At 43.3% G+C, this 21157-nt stretch overlaps 1 long non-coding RNA gene across 1 annotated transcript in view; it reads left to right on the top strand.

The window, feature by feature from the left end:
- LOC106493075 (uncharacterized) overlaps positions 1–21157 on the top strand; it is a 185321-nt gene that overhangs the window by 122540 nt on the left and 41624 nt on the right. The window contains exon 4 of the long non-coding RNA XR_010884683.1: positions 13970–14024. This is a non-coding gene — a long non-coding RNA (uncharacterized lncRNA). The remainder of the gene's footprint in view (positions 1–13969; positions 14025–21157) is intronic.

Here is a 21157-nt window from a genome sequence, read left to right as displayed (position 1 = left end):
AAAACCTAGCTCTTCTGGAGTATATAAGAAGTTAAGCCCTACCAAATTCTTCAAACATAGCCCGGTGGTGAAGGCTTAACCAAGCCTTTCAACGCTGATCACAGTTTAACTTGGTGACTCCTCTCACCTCTCCACCGATACGCAGTCGGAAAGGCTACCTACCTGAGAGGATTCTTCCTTGATCAAAATCTTTCCAGTTACTATGAATGGTATTGTGGCACGAAGGGCATAAAAGTGATTTATGTAATAGCACCGTAGCATTTCTGTACTACTCTCCGTTCCCTTACTGCCTTGTTTGCTTCTTGCTCCACAGCTGTGCAGTTGTATATTCCTGAGAAGATATCTGTATTTGTTAATTTTCAGCTCGCACATATTATTCCAAGGGTAAAGTACCAAAATTAGAGAAACTAATTTAAAAATCCATGTTATTAAATAAGTGTTTACTGGTTAACACTCTGATAGGCTTTTGACATAAGAGGGAAGTTGCAGGCGAAAGTATGTCATAAACCAAAGAATTCATATTAATTAACAGACAGCAGACTTTGCATTTCCACATGGCTTTTTCAAAGGTGGATTTGTCTCTGTATGCAAAGAAGGATGTCAGTATACAAGCTAAAAACTAGTGTGAAATGAAGAAATTATTTTAGAAAACATGCAGCTCATTTGTGAAGCTTTGTGTCCAATGGATTTGTTTGAAGGAAATGTTTTTAAAAAGGTTTCCATATTACTGTGAATAGAAATGTCATGCATTATTAGACTAAGCTGATTTAAAAAAAGATCATGTCCTCTTGTTTTCTGGTTCCTGACAGTCTGGCTGGGTGATAATAGCATATCCTACGCTATTAGGTGCTCCCCAAAACACTCACATTCTTGTTGAGATAAGAAACACTCTTCCTTCAGCAAACCAAGTTCAGACTAGGAGTGCTGTCTACCTGCCTAGTTTTTTTGGTTTTGTTTTTACCATGATGCTCATCGTCACAAGATTTCACCGTTAGCGATGGCAAATCTTACGCAACACAGCTTGCTTGCATGAGTGGAGCGGTATGTCCAGACCTCCCTTTATACTGTCCATCCATTGCAACAATATCAGCCAGGCCAATATGGTCAAGAAAGCTTAAGGGCAACACTGTGCTTTGTTACAGCAACAGTGGCTTTATTGTTCGGAAGGTAACTACGAATGGTTTTGTGAACTTTGCATTAGTAGCTGGATTGCTACTGTTCCTTCCTTCAAAGCGGCTCTTCTTGCACAACAGAAACGTTGCGTTCTTGAAGTGCTGTCATCTTACTGTTGATTTATGTCTCTCCAACCGTGGACCTTGACATCTCCAGCCACAGTCATTTTCCATGTTTTCTATATTAAAACTGTGGAACAAAATGCTGGTTACATTGTTAATCAAATAGCAACACAGTGGGAGTCAGCCAGTATACATTCTTATACATGGTATCACGAGTTTGCTGATAGGCCGCATATCTTATTTATACATTTCACACTCATGAACACCAACAGTTACGCTACAAACTGATGCTTTTGGTCACATAAACAGGATCATTATTTGGAGCTAATCCCATCTACAGATGTTCTCAGTTACGAAACTGGAGGTCTAGTTTGCATAGTCCAAGTGCAAGCCTCACGCTTTCAGTAGCCTCCCGTCAGCGTTGCTCAGATTCTGTTCAGAGTCTAAACCGATATAAGGCCCCTCCGCATAGCCCAGATCTTTCCTTCCAGTTCTGCTAGGTAGTTGCTACAGTCAGTTAGCCCCAATCTCTGTTCTATGGTTGCTTCTGCCATAATGTCACGTATTTATAAGACATTGATATGAGATAGGACAATAGTTTTTGGTGGTTTCCAAGCAGAGAAGTGAGGCAGCGAAAGACCAAGGAAAGCGGGTTTTTAAGGGTATTTAAAATTGGTGGAAACTAGGTGCCTATAAGAGAATTCCGATATGGAAGCTGGGATCCGCCTTAGTGGATTTTGAAGTTTTGACTTCCCCGAAGGGAGTACGTAATCAAATTTGCACTTACTGCCTGAGATGCTGGCTGCCTGAATAAGTAGGCACTCCTCCTTTCATTTTGATGCTGTTATGTTATTAAGCCTATTTTCTGTATATAGATTGATACGTTTTAACAAAATAATTCTTTTGACTATTTGATTTAGTCTGGGGCACTGACTTCTTTTGTTGCCTTCTTGAATGATTGTTTTCATGGACAGTTAGAAAGTCCTTCATAAAGTAAAACATTTCCACAGGAAGAATAAATAACACAAACATTGACCTTTCAGTCCCAAGGAGAGCGTCTACTTAAGATCCTCACAGCTTCTTGCCTCAGTGCAGACTGACATTTGCAAGGTTGATAAGTTGCTTATTTGGATGTAAATCAACATGGAAGGAAAATACTGTCATCTCACCAGTCATGATAGCACAGTCCACGTATTTTCTAAGTGATAGATAATGTACCACATAAATTCACCATCAACGCATAATTTAAATGATGGGTGCTATTAAGTGGCAGCGTGGAGGTGTGAAAGGGAAGAGATTGTTAAAATATTGAAAAATCTGCTGTATTTAATAAAGAGAAAAAATGTCTATCAGTGAGTTTGCCAACTATGATTTAAAACATCTTTGCAACCAGCTATCTACATTGATAGTGTTTTAGGGGTTAGGAGCAGCTCTTTGAACATGAGTCATGATGAATTCTAATGAAGATGTGCCAGCATTTGATATATAAAATTGAGAAAAACGAAGGTATTTTTTTCTTTATTAGTACTGTCCTTTGAAGACCTCGTGTCTTTTCATCCCCTCTTCTGACAGCCAGAAGGGTAAGCAGTTCCCTCTGCCAGCCACAGCAGCAAGCCAGCTGCCTGCCCTCCTTGTTCCTAGTTTAGCCTAAACTTCTTCCAAATCTTCTACCAATCTTTAGAATTTTATTATTGGCATAACCAGGCTCACTGAGTGCTCTGGCACACACTGATCATGGCTTCAATTTAATGGTATTTTTAACCTAGGAGCATGGCAGCAGAGGATCCAGAGGAGAAGTTTGTGAGGAGCTCTGTATTCTTTTGTGCAGGCAGACACAGTAGAAACCCTAGAGGAAAGTTTCAGAGTCTGGCATGACATGGAGACGAGGGGAGAAACGCAAGATCCTGACCTTCCTGACACTGCTGATCCCCTGAGGTTTGAACAGGTCCATCATTTGTATTGAGACATTCAGCAGTGTTGGCATAGGCATCACTATTGAAAATGTCCATGCATAAGAATGACACCTAAAGCTTCACAGTCACATAAGAGCCTTCAGCACCAAGACTTACCGTGCCTTAAGGGAACGACACTTCTGACTTCGATTCAGCTCATAAGGTTCGTGTGTTGTGGCAGTGTCGCCCCACTGAACAAGCTGCGTACCGTCTTATTCCCCATGTTGCCATTATCAGATCTCATTTTGGGATTACTGGACAAATTGTTGTGCTCACCATTGCTGTTCTGGGCAGATAACACTTTTTATTTAGAGGCTTCCCAGTTTATCCCATGCTTCTGACACTCATACGGGGTATTTTATTAAATGTCACTGTTCAAAATCATACGAACTGTATAAGATCCACTGCTTCTGAATTTTTTATGGTCACTGCCAACCCTGCTTTTTCAACCAGAGTTTGCCTTCGTTGGACTATTTGACAGAAGTTTAATCCTTACATGGATAGAGCTCTGACAATATATTCCTGGTATTTTGTTATTAGTGTTACACACTCTCTAAGCATATACAGCCCTTTCTGTACTAGAAATGGTTCCCATTCAAGCTCAATCTGAGACAGCACATACCATTTTTCTTGCATCTCAGAAGACTTTGGACATGATCTTTCCAAAACGATAGGTATGGAATGACAGGAGTCCTAACCTTTCATCTTTCTCAGCAATGCATAGTGTTGCTTTAACAAGGCAGCAGATTGGATCAAATGGTTGATAACCCTTTCCCCATGCTCTGATTTGCTCCCGAAACAGGCATTTAACTCCCTCACCTGCTGCTGTAATCATGCCCGGCCTGCAATACTGAAACTTCTCATGAACTTTCTTCAGACAAATCCTTCAGAGATGCAGCTCCATCTTCAGAAGCTTCTGGAGCCTCCTGTCAGACCACTTACACGTTGTTTGCTGCAGCATGATGGTGTGTTTTGATGCTGTGTCCTGCGTCTTGTCCCATCACGGAGTGAGTGACCCCAGGCTCTGGTGCCAAAGCCACCTTGTGTAGCTTTCCATAAGGACAGGTGTTGAGGAGATCGTACCCCAAATTAATTCCAAAGGTAGTCCTGAACTTTTACTGGAACTTGCCCATTCCTTATTAGACCTTGTCTTCAAACTGCTTTTAATGACAGAAAAGAAGAACCTTAGTACATCTGCTAGATACGTGATAGGTCCTCCTGGGACATAGCCCTGCTTTTATATATCCAGTCTCTGTCGCACCCCCCACCCCAAAACTTTTTACTAAATAAACAGAAGAGCCTATAGAATACATATATATTCATCTGCTTTAAGATGATTGGCAAGCCTCCATCCTAAACATCAAGGCAAAGCCAAAATCATCTCCTTCAGTCTGAGACCTGCAAGTCAGCAGGGTGAAACAGCCCACTGACTTTTAATAAATGCTATGCACTAGATGTGACAGCCGAGTCAAATGCCGAGTTCGGGAGAGCAGTAATTCATTTCTTGATTGAGTAATATGCTGAATGAGTCGTTCCTGTCCTCTAGAGAAGTGCATCGCTCCTCCAGCGAGACCCCTGCTGCTGCATCTTAAAACAGAAGGTTCCTCCTTGGGGTCACTAGTTCTTCAGGGTCGCGTGGGCAGTTTTGGGCCCCCCCCCCCCACTCTCTGTTTGATTTTCCAGCAATATGGCTTAGGAAACAGGAGGAAAATGACTGTCCATATCCATGCTATCCCCGCACCCTCACGTAGGGTTGCACTACGTGTTGTGATGAAGGCATCTCATCAAAAAAGTAAAGGGAAGGCTGATTTTAAAACAGGCATTTTCTCGCTACTTTTTGTGGGAAAACTAGCCTCAAAGCAAGCTAATATACTTAATTACTTCACTGTGGTTCTAAGATTTGCTGCCTTAAGCACTTGTACCCCCCACTTTATTTAAGCAGTCTTCGGTATATGCAGCAATTAATTGCCTTAAAGCATGAACAGTCCCCCTCCCCGTTCCACCCTGGTGTCGAGGGGCAGTGTATGCCTTCCTCCTCCTCGTGCTAAGCTTTTTAACTTTAGCTACAAAGCTCATCCTTCCAGCACGTAGCGATGTGGTGAAACCGCTTTCATTCTGCGTACAGAAACAGTGCTACGGCGTGAGAGAGTGTCTTATTCTCCTGTGCTGCCTGGAGGATGGACCAACGCGTAGCCCTTTAAAAGCAAGCAAAGCTCAAGCAGTTACATTGAGATTAGAGGAAAACAACTATCAAGACCTGCTTCAGCAGCTAAACTTTGGGGGGAATGAGATGAAATATATCTTAATTTTGCTTCTGCTGTGTAAACTGCATTGAAACCCCTGTAGCTGCTGCTTCCATGTTTTCTGTGGACAAACAGTTCTGCTCTACCAACATACTATTTTGCAAGCATAAACCAGCGTATGGGGGACTACGTTGCCTTCAAATTCTAAACTCAGATCAGCCTTTAATGATCAGATTGTGGCATGAGGCCTCCTAATTAGAGCACTTGCAATAGTGCATCTTTATTGTGGTCCAAACAGCGCTCAGAGGTAAATCAGAGAGTCAGATTCATTGTGTCAGGAATTGGCTTGTTCTCCTGGTGATAATTTCCATATACTATTATTTGTTTTTCCTATAAGTAAAATTCGAAAAAAGAAAAAAAATTTTAACATCTGAATATTTTAAATGTAGTATCCAGTTGTAATGGGTGATACAGTCTTTAAAGTACTACCTAGGTTCCAGTGGAAAAGTTTTAAATTTGAATTTTAATATCAGCTATATGGAGAGTTTGGAGTTCAAACATATGCTAAGAGTATCTAATTGATTTTAGGAAGTTAAAATTTCCACTCTCCTTTTTGGTAGTTTACAGTGACTTTCAGGATCAAAGCAACACCTCTCAAAGGGCACTAAAGTCTCCTGGCAGTTTTTCACTATATCTAAGTTAAAAATAGCTTATCTTCTGCCTTTGAATAAATAAATAAATGAATACAACTAAAGGGTAAAATGTAGCAATGGAAATGTTTTAAGCATCAACTAACAGATTGATCAGGAGACAGAATGAAGCTATGATAATTCAGCATTCAGTTTCCATCCACGCAGTGGGTCCCGTTCCTCAAAACCTTTCGCCTTCCAAAGAGTGGGTGAGGGCTGTGGCAGAAGGGGAGACGCGCTTGGACAGCTCTGCAGGAAAGGGCACGCAGGCGGCCTCGAGCCAGGGGCCGGCGCCAGCAAGCCCATTGGGGCAGGGCTATAAATGTCCATGGCCTGAGAGCAGCTGGGAAGGGACGGGATGGGAGAGGTGGTTCTGCTCCCCCTGGGCCTTCCAGCCTGGTGAAGGTCTGCTGGGTTGCTCCAGCTGCAAGGAAGCAGAGGTTGCTGAATATTCAAGAGAAAAATCAGGAACGGGTGCTCGAGGTGAGCGGCTTGCTAGGGAACGTGGCTGTGAAGGATGTGAGAACGAAGGGGACGGGAACAGACCAAGCGGCGAGGTGCCTTGCTAGGAGGAGAGGCTGTTCCTCGTTGGCAGTGAACGCACGTCGGCGCCTTTGCTTGCTTTGCACTGATGTGAATAATGGCACAAGATGTAAAACGAGAGAATCAAATTTAGCATTCGCAGAATGGTAAGTAAATGATTCTCGTAAATAGCTAATGGGTTTATGAAATGACTTCTAAATTAGGGAGATTCATATACAGGCAAATAACAGGGAGGAAAAAAAGGACTAATAATTATCATAGCAATATTAAGCTTCCTTTTTAAAAAAATGCGTTTTATTGTTTACCTGTGGATCTATACTAAGTAGATTGTCAAGTTCCTTCTTTTAGCTGCATTCTGTGATTATAAACCTGTCAGACACCAAGCAGTAGCCATGTGAAATTAATCTAACAGAGCTAGAGGTTTCTAAGGGTAGCGTAATATTCCCAGAGTATAAAGCCATGGAGGAACTCTGCTCTACAAGTTCAGCTTCCTTCTGAAGTGACATTAGCTCAAAAACTACTCGTGCTATGGAAACGGTCAGTGTTATTGTCTGTGCACAGAAACTGCACCGTACGCTCGTGATTTCAGAATCTCTCTCAAGGCCATCTGCGTCTAGTTGTTGTAAGAGTATCCTCACCTTCTAGGTTAGTTATCGTCAATAAAAAAGTTGGTATCAAAGCATTTGAAACACCTATTTAAAATGCGTAACTGCTTACTGCTGTATGCAGCTCGTTAAAGCTGTGCTGCTTGTCTTCCACTAGGATTGGAGCTAGGATCCAGCTAGGCTGGTAGCCTTGGGAGCGCAAGGTTTAATGGAAAACAAGTCATCACAAGCAAATTATGCAAGAAGAAAAACCTCCACGATGTTGCAGGCCTCAACATCAGGGTCTTTCCAACTAGGCACATGGTAGCGAGCTGAACCGAATAGGTACATCCTTAATTTAACCTCTCATTCAGCATATCCCAATTAGAAAATGATGTTTTCCATATTTGTGCTAGCCCTGTTGGAAGGCTCTGCTGTGATATATAACACTGATTTTTATGACAGACAGCGATTTTACAACTATAACCGAACAAAGCATTAAAACCTGCATCAATTGTATTCAGTTTTCTTACATCCTTGGGATAAAGAAATGCAGGATCACTGCTCCTCAGTAGGACAGGATCCGAACTCAAACGCATAGAAGTTGTCTCCTGCAGCAGGCTCTTGGATGGAGGTTGTTGGTTCCTAACTATTTTTTGGAGCCGGCAACGCTGCCGCCATCATCCCAACCCCGCCGCTGGCTTCCTGCTGCTCTGCCACGTCCCTGGTTCTCCCTTGCTCGTCTGCCATCGGCTTTAGCAGGACCCCTGGGAGTACCGAATAAGCCAGAGCTTACGTAAAGACTATTGAAAAGGAAAGCAAATTGGCTTGCTTAAAATAGCCAGGCGCATGGTTATCTGCGTGTCCTGGGCTAAGAGGGACCAGTAGGAGCTGTTTTCCCTTGTAAAGACAGGGGAAATGGCAACCGAGCTCTGTCGGACCAATTTAAAAAATTAAAACAAAACCAGACTATAACTAGAGACTAAAACGGATTTGTCTATAAAGAATACCTGCTTGGAGAGAGAGGGCAGGAACTGATGAAACAGGAAAGTTGCACTGTTTATTCATCTTGATGTTGACAGAAATGAATATTTCATTGGAAGTGGTATTACAGTTTTATAGCACGCTGTAGATAGGCTGTGGTTTTTTGGTAGTTCCAATAGGTAAATTCAACTTTAGTCGCTTATCACGCTTGCGGGTTCTCTTGTATTTAGAAGGTCGACATAGTGGATTTTGTGCTAGTGGCACTAAACTGCCTTTATAAGGAATTTCTCTTTATAACACACCTTAATGACTGCGATGGTTGTTATTTCATCTTCACTTGCTATTCTTGCAGCCTTTACTCAACGATTGTATTTTACAAATCTCAACGCTCTCGGTGTTCTCGTTCCTATAGTCTCCCCTCGGCCTGCGTACGGAAGTGCCGCGTCCAAACCGGACCGGTTGTCTAGCTGGGAAACACCAGTCCAGAGCAGAGCCAGGCTTTTCCTCCTGGGCTTTGGCAGTGTTATTCCTCCCGGCTGGTTCTGGAAATCCCATTGCAGTATTTAGCTGTGATCTGGTGTAGTCCCCGTCCCCCCGCCAAGTCTTTCCGTTGCGTGCTCAGCCAGCTCGTCCCCGTGCTGCGTCTGCACACTTGACTTCTTGTTCTTGCGTGCAGTGCTTCGTACTTGTTCCTCGCCGCTTGCCATCTGGCGCCTAGGCTCTCCCGCGTGGCTTCTGGTACAAAAACAATATCTAACTTACGACAAAATGAGAACAGAAATCTGAATGCGACTGATTTCAATTCTTGTACTTTAAAATTGTGAAGTGCCTTAATTTGGGTGCCGGATCTGTTCTCTTCCTTTCTGTTGCTTTACAATAATGTTTTCTTTCAATTATCCTCTATTTTCTTGTTGAAGGAAAAAATAGGGGAAGAATAAAAGCTCATTCTAAAAAAGCCAGCTCCTTGTGCAGCAGTGCTTTAAATACACCTCAGCCTTGTTAAAGCACAATCAGCCTAATAAAGACGTTGGGCCATGCCAGGTGCTGCTTTGGGGGAGAGGGGGTTATTTCTGCCTGAAAGCAGGGTGGATGGGGGGAATCACCTGGGGTGAATCTGGAATCAGGCAGTGATCACATTACCTTGCTTCTCTTGTTTTTGGAAAGATTTTCTCATATTAACCCTAAAGGAGGGCTGACTATAACAATGCCAATTCGGTACATTTGTAGCACTTGTGATGAGAAAGATAGGTGCGTGGGGTTTGGTTTTTTTTTTCCTTTAAAAGCTATATATACTAAATGCAGAAATGATTGAGGCAGTTGTTCAGTAAAAATCCTCCCCTTAGAGTAATGCAAGTTGAAGAACAGGTAGGAATTACGTTGGAAGAGAAATGAGGGGTTACTGAAGGAAAAAAGCTGGGTATGAATTAACAGTGCCGTTGTGATGGGGGGAAAAAATCAAGGCAAATGCAGCCATGTGATGTATGTGCCAAGCGCAACCTGCAAGAAGTACAAAGTAATCGTTCTTCTTTATGCAGAGGCAGTAGGAGCTTAGCTGGAGGCCGCGTCCTGATGCAGGCAGCGCATTTCAAGAAAGCTGTGGGCCGGCTGGGAGGGAGTCAGAAGAGAGCGGTAAAAACAACCAGAGGTCTAGAAGAATATGACCTGTAGTGACAAGCCAAAGTGAGATTATTTATTGTGAAGAAAGGACAAAAGAGTGGCGATCTGAAAACAGCCTTCTGCTGCACGGAGAACTATTTCAAAGAGGAGGAGAAATTATTCTTCTTGTCCAAAATGGATAGTGTGACCTTCATGGGTGTAAATTGCAATAAGGAATGGTCTTATAAGGCATCGAGGTGGGGAGGGATGAACAACTGGGGTGACAAACAGGTTGCTTGGGACCATAGTGGAATAGCCAAAATTAAGGGTCTCTCCAGAGATGTTAGACAGACACCTACGGGGAAAGAGCTGGTCATGTCTTGGCGCAGGAAGTGGACGTGGTGACCTCTTGAAGTCCCTGGCAGCCTGGTGGTTCCTCTATTTTGAGCTCATTAAAACAGAAGCTTTGACCCCGCGTTTGTCTTAAACTACCAAAACCAGCACCGAGCATGAGAAGTGAAAGAGTATCTGGGTGGCTGAGATGGGGGGGAAAAGCTGCTGCTGCCCAGAAGAAGAGCTGAAGTGGAAGGGTGACCGACAAAGGGAGGCCAATAGGCCAAAATGTAGCCAGGTTCAGATTTTCTTAATGCTTTATCCCAGTGGTGATGTAGGAAACATCACCAGATTGCGCTGTCGTACGCAGAGGCGCACGTAATTTTGAACGTATACCAGGTTTTTGCTTTTGGCCATAGATCACAGCGTTTGAAGACAGACGTTCACTTTGCTTTAATTAAAGTTTTAAGACAGTAGTACTGGGAGGGAATTATACTTTACCCTGTTCCCATAATGTTAGCTTGTCTTTTCCAGATTTTTTTATTTTTAATGAGCGTTAACTGCCGTCTTCTGGCCAGGAGTTTGTACAGGTGCTTGCTAATGAATGAGAAGAAAACAGACAATAGATTTGGGATTGTTTTTAGAAAGTTTTGGGCTAAACGTTTTAATCTTGAATTATATGAATGTTTTTATTTTGAATCGTAGGAATGATTTTGAATCATTATTTTTAGGCAGATTTCTATCTGCTTATATATTCGCTCTTGCTAACAGACCTTTTCCCTTCTCCTTTTTCCAAATCCTGCCTTCACAAGATAAATCGTATAGTAAGAATGGCTGAGAGGGGGAAGGCAGATGAAGCAAAACCTGTGAGCTCCCAGTGCTTTCAGCTGGAAGCACTTACACTAATAATATTTTGTAATGAGCCATAATTTAGTCTGTTTGTGTTTTTGCACAGAATTATGTCTTTGAGACATGGCCTTTTATATTTACTCCTTTTGTTGCACTGAAAATCTTTGTAATGTTAATTCTGGAATGAATTTCAGCACAGCGCTTGGATTATTCCCGGAGGAGCAACCCAAAAGCAGGACATTTCTTCAAAGATTTCAGCTTCTCTTAGTTTGTATTCAATTACTGTCTTCTGCTGCTTTTATGGCTACTTCTTTCCGTCCGCTTGCAGGGGGCGCTTTAATGCCGCCTAGGCAACTTGTTTATTTTGCTGCAGCCTAAAAGCCCCGAGGGAGGCAGTAGCAAAAGATTTTTTTGTAAGCAAGGAAGTAATTTAGATTATGCACCAGTAGAAGCCCTCTTAATTGTGCCTCTAACACTTCCCTCTCCTCTTCCCTTTTGCAGTAGCATTGCATCTCCGATGGCCGCTGGGAAGGGCCGGGTGCTGCGCCGGCACCTCGGCCTGACTTTGAGGTTTAGATCTCCGCTTTCATCTCCCTAACAGTGCTGCGCTTGTTTTAAGAGCTCAACCTGGATGGGATTTAGATGGCGTTTGATACCTACCATGTCCATAATGAGGAAACCTAGCGGTGATTCATTAGTCAGGACTGCGTTGGTCTTCCTGCTTAAATCAGGGATTCAACTTCTCACCCCCTCCTCTTTTTTTTTATTCTTTGTGGTTGGGAGGGAAGAATTCCTCAAGCTGTTTGAAGGATGGGCTTCGATTTAATCTTTTTGAAGAGCACTTACCTGCCACTGAGAAATCAGTAGAAAGGCTGCATAGTAAAACAGGAGCAACCTCCTGCAGGATGGAAGTGTAATTCGGGTCCTGTGAAGAGTGCCGTGCAACCAATTTTACCTTTAAAGGACAAAAATACGGCTTCCGAGAGGTCCTGAACTAGCAGCGCTTTCATCCTCAAACCACATGGCGTACACCCCTTAATTACAGGTCACTGTGTACGCCACGTCACTCTGTAGGTGTGTTCAGCTCTGGGCATCTTTACTGACTGATGAAGCCGTGATAATGGTTGTGACCTGCCCGGGGTCGTTTTGACCCAAAGCTGCTATTGCAAGGCCTTGCCACACGTGTCTCTCCTTCTTGCCCCTTTTTGAGCTAGCTTTTTTGAATCGTGCTCGATTCCTTCTTGTTTGTTCCTATCTCTTATTTTCACTTGTGACTTCTCCCTACCTTTGTACTTCGACTTATCCCTTTCCTTGTACAGGAAGGAGAAGTCCACGGGTAGAGTACAGTCACCGAAAGGGGCTTTCTCCTTGGAGAAAGCTTCTTGTGACTCTTTTCTTTAAAGAACAGAAATGGTGCTCTGAATGTTGTAGACAATCCATTAAATTGCACCTTCCTGCTGCCAGGCAGCATGGCCTTCCTGGCCAGAGCCTAGTACTCGAGAAGAAGGAAAAAAAAGCCCAAAAAACAGAATAACACTGTATACAATTTATAATTGCAAATGTGTATCGTGCTCATCACATTTGTGATGCCTATTGATAGTTAATATATGTTTGTGTGCAAGTTATTTATTTATATTATGTATCAGATGACATGCAAATATAAGCAAGGTTCAGGGCTTCTGCTTTTGGACTGTAGGGATCAATGTCATACTGAAATGGACCACTGGTGCGGTTTTGGTGGTAGTGGTTTGGGGTTTTTTTATACTCTACTTGATGTAAACTACAGAAATAACAGTCCCTTCTGGTTCCGAATAGCTACAATGATCCGTCTTCATAAATTTAACTATGTGCTTCTCACTGTAATCCATGATTGTCATGTTTTGATGATGAAGATGGTGTCAAACTTCTCCCATCCAGCCTGATGCTCGGTGCTTTCTGATAACGCGGTCAGTAGGTTGCAGATCCCCTTCTAGGGGATTGTCAGGGAAAATAATGAGGATATGTCCCAAAGCGCTTGATTGGAGAAGTTACATATGCATGACCGTTGTATTTCTTTAGTTGTAGAATACTTAATTGCTGCTGTAGGGTTGCATAATGTATTCTTTTCTAACCACTTTTTCAATTACCTTAAACTGACATGTAGCTTTGGGCCTGAATTTTTTTCCCAGACAGCTGCTAACAAGCCTTACACATATCCATCTGCTTTTGGGGATGTGTGCAAGGTTTGCAGGTTTTATTGCTAGGAAGTTTGAGAAAAACGTAGTTTAGATGGTTTTGAAACTAATAAGGTGGAATCCAATTTTCTCTGCTTTTTAAGCAGGTCTTTGACCTGAATAACTGAAATCTTGGAAATTAACCTTATCCACCAAAACAGTCCTCTCACGCACATGGTAGTCCTTCAATGCGTATTTTTCTTTTATTGTCTGTTTTATATCACTAAATTAATGACATTTCTGAAAAAGCATCTTGATTATACACATCAGATAATGTCACCTGAACTCACTACATACAAGAAAGCTCGGTGACAAGAGAAAATAGCCCAAGTTGCTGCTTGCCTTTATGTCTGACACTTTTAGAAGATTAGGAAGACAAAAGGTGCCGGTCTTCAAAAACTGATGTGAGCCGAGGTTCAGGGTTTGGATTTTGCGGGGGCTGTCTGAGGAGAAGTCAGTGATGAAAGGCTTCTTGCAGAGTCTCTATCTTTTGCCCCTTGTGCACTTTTTCCTAGCTTAAGTTCTGGGTTGCCAATGTGCGTTTTTTCTCCCATCACACAAATACATTAAGTGAACAGGCTGGCACACCTTATCTGGAGCCTGAAAAGAAGGTGAGGGAATATATGTAAACAGACCCAGCTGCGATGGCTTTCAGAACAGGACAGTGGGGAATGAATCAAAAAAACCATACAGTTGTGTTCTGTTGCGCGAGCAAGAATAACATCTTCCCAATTTTCCTTTTCTCTAGGAGGACACCTTGCGGCAAGCTCTACTGGAGTATGAAGAAAGCCTCAGGAGTTCATGTAAGTCTGTATCTTCAAACATGTGAATCACAAAAGCAGCAGTTGGTTCTCTAGCTGTTTAAAATATAAGGGAATTCATACGCTAGGAAAAACTGGTGGAAAGGGGCTCACGCACACAAAATTGCAGGGGCAGAAGAAGATAAGAAATCACAAACAGGGTTAAAAAAAGGAGCCCAGATCAAGGGGCTCGTGGCCGGGCAGGGGCTCTGCTATATGTGTGCTTACAACAGCACTTGGGGCAGGGGCTCACTGTGCCGGGCTGAGCTGAAACGGAGCCCCTGAGCCGGGGATGTGAGGGGAGGCTCCACGTGAGGCTGGTCGGGGCCATGAAGAGGTCTCTTAGTGCCCTCAGGGCCCTGACATCAAGTTTGAACATGAAAATTTCCAAACATTACTTTGTTGCGCTCAGTTCTCAATGTTTTAGTTGCACTTGCAGATCTATTCTGCGCTCCAGAAATAAAGAGAGCATTAAGTTGAGCTGAGCACAGCTCTGCCCGTGGTGATTGCATAGCCAATTTCAGAGCTGCACAGGATTTATAAAGCCATAAAAAGTTACTAAAGCCTAGCTGAAATTTTACATAGTGGGCTTATGCCCTACTGATTGACATTCCTACGATGTAAGGTGAGACAAAGTATGCTGTAATATTTCTATTTTCTGACCGTTCGGTAGCTGTGCCTAACACAAGTCTTATCCTGGATTTTGCATATTCCACTGGTAGTGGGTTGGTTGTATATGTCATGCTCAAATGTGTAATGAAGTTATTAGCAGTGCGCCTGATCCCGTGTTCAGAACATGCATTAAAAAAATCAAAAAGGAATTGTCCGAGTGGCTACTTTCTGCAATAGTTCCTGGCTGTTTTGACCTTAATGTCCACATTAATATAGTACTGTCATGTGTTGGTGGAAAGGTCAGCTCTACTCAAGTGTATTTTGCCTTTTTCTTACCTTGGTGGGACTTTCTACTGGGGCGAGGGGGCTTTTGTTTGCCTGTGAGCACCTTGGAAATGAGAAGACCTGCTGCATATTTTAGCAGAGGTACAAGAAAGTGGTTTCTGCTGGTGGGGGGAAAAACCTAAATCACTGGGGAACCGCACTGCTGTAAAGTCTGGTAATGCATTTCGTATTTCTAACAAAAAAGGTCCGCAAGAGAGCGTGGGATTTGGGGCAAGCAAAATCCCATTGCATTAATCCATAGAATTACCGCAAAGGTTTTCAATATGAAGAAATAATTAGAGGAGATCCCAAATTTCAAACTGTATTTAACATTTATGTCTATTTCTGTTGCTTTATTTTCTTTTATTCAGTGCCCTCTAGAGGTCCTGCAAATGAAATCAGACTAAGGGAAAACACGACTGTAGGAATGACTGGCTGGTGCTGCTATGCACTAGCTGGTACAACATGTCTTAAAATAATTTCATGGGTGCTCCTAGAGCTAAATGCTGCTTTCCACACTCACTAGGGAGGGGAAAAAATATATCCTCTGTGAGAATTTCAGGTTTTAATGTAGTGTCTGGCAAGGCAAATGTCAGGCTTTGACCACAAAACCAACTATGTGACATTCCTCTATAAAAGCCTGCCTGTTTTATTGCAGGTGAGATTTATGGCATGAAGTTATCAGCGCATCAGATGTTTGTCTGTTTAGTGATCTTTAATATGGTCTAGATAAAAGTACTTTCCCGTGGCGAGATCAGCTTGGTAGCTGAACTGCGGAAACGATGCTCGACCTTTCAATCGTGCTCCTGTAGCAGAAGGAACGAGGCCCCGTTTCCTTACGGCCTCGTGTCTCCCAGCGGGGCTCCGGGTCACCTGGCACCAGCTATGGTGCATCTCTGCTCCTGGCGAGTTGGGACCACCTCCGAGGTGGACTTTCTCCCGTCTAGTAAACGTGGAGCGTGACCCACGGCCCGTCCCCTGTGGGGATGCTCAGCAATTGCGCTCCTCTATCTGGCTGCTGCCTTTTGTGAAGTTACTAGTGTCCTGATAACTTTGATACCCCTATCCAAGTTTTTTAGGGGAAGGACAAAAAAGGCAGTTGTATGGTGTTGGCCTCTTTGAGAAATGCAGCTGAAAATCGAAACATCTTCTTTAAAATGTGGCAAAACTTCGGCACAAGCTTCCTGGTTTCTTCGCTGCGCGTGCTGGTGCTTGGTAGCAATCTGAGAAACTAATTTAAATGCGTATTTAGTTCTCTCGCTCTTCCTTCACTGGTAGTTGTCACGCGTATCGCTCAGCAATCCTATTTCTTAGCCCATTAAGGAAATGGTAGTTTTTAAGAAAACTCTATTCTGTACTTCTCCAAGTGTGCTTCTAGGAGAGGTTTTTAAGATGTGTTTTATCTTTGCAGCGGAGCAAATCAAAGCTGCTTGGAGCAGCCTCGCTGCCCTGCCCTGGCTGAGCGAGGGCCCGCCGGGGCTTTCCCCTGAGGGGGCGGCAGCAAGGGGCACGGACAGAGCGTGTTGCAGGGCAAAACGGTTGGTACCGGGGACCCGACGTCAGCCCGACACGTCCCGGGGCATTTAGGGCAGCCCAGCTCTAGCGAGGCCCCGTGAAGGGCCTTGCCCTCAGCAGCCGGGACAGCCGCAGCGCTCCTGGAGGTCCTGGTTGCATCCTGCAGGAGTCCAGTTTTTGGGTCGGCACCGCGGCGCAGAGCAGCATTGCTCTAAGGTGGGACGATCAGGGCAGTCACTCTAGAAGGGCACGTCTGACTCTCATACTCTTGCAGAGACTCCCTGGATGTATCAGTATTTCTGTCCTAAACAGGAGAGTAAGATTAATCATGGATCTCTGATGCGGTAATTTTGTAGCCTGTGATTTATATATGATACTTATCTCCATGATTTGTCTCCCCTGTGTATGTCCATAAATTTATTTTCCCTGTTCAAGATACAGTTATAGATGATTTTATAGACTCTGCAACTTAAGCTCTGGTTGAATTGCGTCTCGGCACTGGGCATTTCCACCTCAAAGTGAATTTGTTCCAAAATTATATTCCCCGGAGGAGAGATCTCGTCGTCTCTCGCAGTTGTGTGGTGGCACAAGCAAAGGCACAGACAACCAGGGCTGGCTCTGCTCACAGGTGTTTGCTGCCCGAGTGGGCACCTGGGATCAGTTAGCACTTTTTGCAGCTTAGCTGTAAATGAGGGATATGGAAAATGAATTTGTATAGATCTGCAGCTTTGTATTATTCTTCTTAATTTTCCAGCGGATAGGGGATTTGGCATATCATAGAAGCATTTGTATTACTTGGCATCAAATCTTGAAGTGCAAGTAAGTCATTGCAGATTTTCACTTATATCGAAACGTTTTATTATTGATGTTTGAGATTTAAACAAGGGAGGAGCTATGAAACTTTTGCCTTCTTACAGGTGCTTATGGTCACATGAGTTAATGTAAAGAAAGTATCACATACCTAGGAAGACTTACTCCAAAGAACTATATGTAATAATAGTATCAAAAGATACAAAGGCCAGATGGTTACGTTTAGGACGTAGGTAAATGCAGGAGAGAGGTTAGCGCTCAGTGAGTTGTAGGCTCTTTGGGAGAGCCAGGAAAAGAATTTTCCTTCCTTTTTCTCCGTGTATTCCCGTACGCCAGTTTGCTCCTTTAGCGGCTACCGTTGGAAGAGGCTTTAGTGTTGTGCAGACCTCTCAGCTCCTCGTTTGCTCCTCCACGTTTTGTTATGTGTTAGCATTGGCCTGAGAAGGTCTGCCCCTAACGCCTCAATTTTAAGCCACAACAAGACAGAACAAGTAGTATCTGCTAGTTGTAGCCTCTTTGCTTCTCGGATGAGAACTTCTTTTTGCAGTCAGCAGTCCAAGGTCTAACCTCATTTTCATCTTCCCCGGGTAATTCTCACAGTGGAGATAGTTGTCCCACAGATACAGTTGTCAGTATTGTCACAACACCGCACGCGTCTGCGTGTCACCCTCGCAGAGATACTCGTGTGCAAGTGCCTCTAACAGAGGAAAGGATTTGGCTTTGTACCTTGTCACAGTGCAGGAGGTATCTCAGAACGATGCACAAGATGTGTGTCTGTGTCTACGGGCTCCTTGACTTCCAGGACTTTATAAAAGCAAGCTTTTCAGTTATTTTAAAAGTATAGGAGCGCTTTCAAGAGAATCATTGGAATTTCTCTTTATTACTGCTTTTTGAAATATTTGATTCCCCCCCCCCCCAAGGATGCATGGATTCATCAAAATTGATATTTTCATGTGGGGAAACTTAAGTTAACTTTATTTTGAGAAAATTAATGATACGTGCGCTTTACCCTCCCAAAGATGGCTGAAACAAATGAGGACATATTAGAAGTGCAGTTTCCATTATCGTAACAGTTTTAATTTACAAATACATTATATAGCACCATTCTACGTTGGAACGCAGGAATAATTTTTACCAAAGTAGGAGATCAAGTGCCTAGGTCTAGGAGCTGTATATATATATGCATTGAAATAAAATACAGCTGCTCCAAGAAAATGTGGCACCTGAAAATGTGGTAGCTGCAGTCTAACGGGATTATATCTGAGTAACTCTGTTCTCTTTCATTCCCATTGCACGTGTCTCGTTTTCTATCGGTTCTCCCCTTTGATTGGGATTTAAAAGCGCTGCTGGATTGTTTACCTTGATGGAGACTGAGATAATCCTTGGACTGACTTGAGTATTTTGGGCGCAGTTTCTCAGAGCTGAGTATTGGCTGGATTGATTTGTCTCGAATCAAATAGAGCTTAAGTTTTTTCCTGAAACGGGAGCAGCGTTCTCGCAAGGTTGCTTTTCTTGCAAGTCAGCTTTTCTGCTCCCTGATTTAGTCCTGCTTTTGTGTGCCGCTCAGTGTATTGGAAATGCAGCGTTCGATGGCTTCTCTCGCCTGTGTTCGATGTCTTGCCTGTAATTGCCGACGAAATTGCCGCTTAGTACTTGCATATTATTGTCTTGAATTTACCAGATTATAAGGGTGGACAGATTATTTTCTCATGCTCTAATAGTTTTGGGCTGGATCTTCTTGTAGCTCCTCGAAGTTATTTCTCATGCTAAATGACTGTTAGGTGAAGAAGGTGGCTCGGAAGGTGGCATCTGCCGCTGCCTTTCTTCCGTTGTCTTAGCTTTAAGGTCTCTTGCACCGAGAAAATTAACCGCGGTAAACAATAGTAACACCAGCTTGTCCACAGGTGGCAACGTGAATTTGAAAACCCAGAGTATCATATAGCCACATAGGGTATTTTGTTAGTACAGTGCAGTGGAAACTGGTCAGTTCAAGTGTTTTTCAGTAATAGCTGCGTGTAAAAAGTATCATAGAAACAATGTGAAGTACTCAGGAATTTATGAAAGCGTGTGCTTTTGAGGTGTAAATTGGATATATAATTGTTTGCTTACATAACATGAAAAGTGTTTGCAGTGCTAAACAGACACTATTTAAAACCATTCGGGATTGAATGGAAATGGAGAGATGTCGTCACGTCTTCACCGAAGTTCAGTGACACATCTGGTGGTGGTATTATACATTTTAAAGTTAGCACGGATTCAGTTTGTCTTCAGTATGGCAAAGAGAGGACTGGCCTGAAAGGGTAAGACATTTCTCAAATATTTTATTCCCGTCTGCAGCCCCTTTGGGGAAGATCCTCCCCCCCACCCCTGTGCCCAAACCCCCAGCCTCGGGGCTGCTGCCTCCCAAAGCCTGAATAAGCCTCTTCCGTCCGCTGTAGAGTCCCTCCGAATTTCCTTCTAAGCCTGGAAGGATGAGTGCGGAAACATCTTCGTGTTGCTGGAAAGCTGGTGAAGATAAGGTATTGAGGGATTTAGCCTAGAAAGGGGCTTTTGCTGCATATCTGTTTGTCTGAACGTACCTCCAGAGATGAGTAATGCTCAAACGCACAAAGCGACGTCGTCTGCAGACTGCCTCAAATCGGGGGGTAGGGATGCGAGAGACAAGATATGGGAGAGACTGAGATGTGATACGCGGTTTTCCAGGTCCCTTGCTGCATGCTTTGACAGTTGAGATAAAAAATAATCTTTAACTGCCTTCCTTCTTTTTTTTTTCCTTATTTTTTTTCTCTACTTTTCTACGAATTTTGGACTCTCCAGTATAGGCCGAGAAATAGCAAAAACTGTTTTTTTTTAAGGAGAAGCTTAAAATGATGGGTCAGATTCAGAGTGTTATAGAGCTTAGAGCCCTTTCCTTTCTGTTCCTTTGTGCTGTTCAGAGTTCCTTGTCAGCACGTACATATGAACAAGAGAGTCGGTACCAGTGTGTAACCCAGGGAAGAAGGGTCTGCGGTATAGAAATGCATCTAATTGCTTTTCTAGACACCTTTGGTCGCCTCTTGTGTTACAGATCCACTTTGGTGGCTTGACATGCAATGTCATAAGCCTCCCAACTTGGATATCTCCTGCCAAGTCGAAAAGAATGTTAACGTGAATATTCATACTTTGGGGTGAATCTGAGAAATCCTAAGCATTCAGGTTTTGCAGGCTGGGGAATCGGAAAAAAGATCAACATTTCTGGTTGAATCCAAGTCTTGAAAATTTTATTTGAATGAAGATGGAAAAGCCTTTGCTGGTATGGAGGAGATAGATGAGTGAGACGAGATGAAACGGCATGAGCAGTGAGGTTTATATATAGGTTCCAGGCTTCTGTCTGGGTTTAGTATGTTGGATGTGTTTAGCTTGTTTAATTACCGGTATGAACAAAGTCATGGGACAATGATAGCATCCTTAGACGTTGATTAAGGAATAGTCTCTGTCAGAGCTTGTAACGTAATGAGACAGTGGCATTGCAAGTAGATGCTTGTGCACCAGAAGAAAATCTGGGGGGAAGATGTGTTGGCAAGCCTGGTTCTCTCCCTGGCTGCTACAACCAAACCTTAACAAGCCCATGGGCTCGATTAGGGGGTGTTTTTTTTCACCCCAACCAACTTATCTTGCGCACGGCATCCTCCTGTTTCCGTTGGTTTGCTTGAGCATTTGGGGCCATTAAGATCTCCATGCCGTTGCTTTGCCTTCCTCCTTGTTTGTGCAGACACGTATCATGCCAGTAAACAAGGAGAAGCAGCAGCCTGATTTCCAGCCCCAGAGTGATCACAACTGTTTGAGCAGAGTAACCATTTTAAATAAGTTACTTCACTTATTTTGTGCATATTTTG

The sequence above is a fragment of the Apteryx mantelli genome, chromosome 7 (genome assembly GCF_036417845.1).
Source record: "Apteryx mantelli isolate bAptMan1 chromosome 7, bAptMan1.hap1, whole genome shotgun sequence".
Taxonomy (NCBI): Eukaryota; Metazoa; Chordata; class Aves; order Apterygiformes; family Apterygidae; genus Apteryx; species Apteryx mantelli.
The sequence above is the reverse complement of the archived record's forward strand: the minus strand, read 5'-3'. Positions and strand labels throughout refer to the sequence as shown.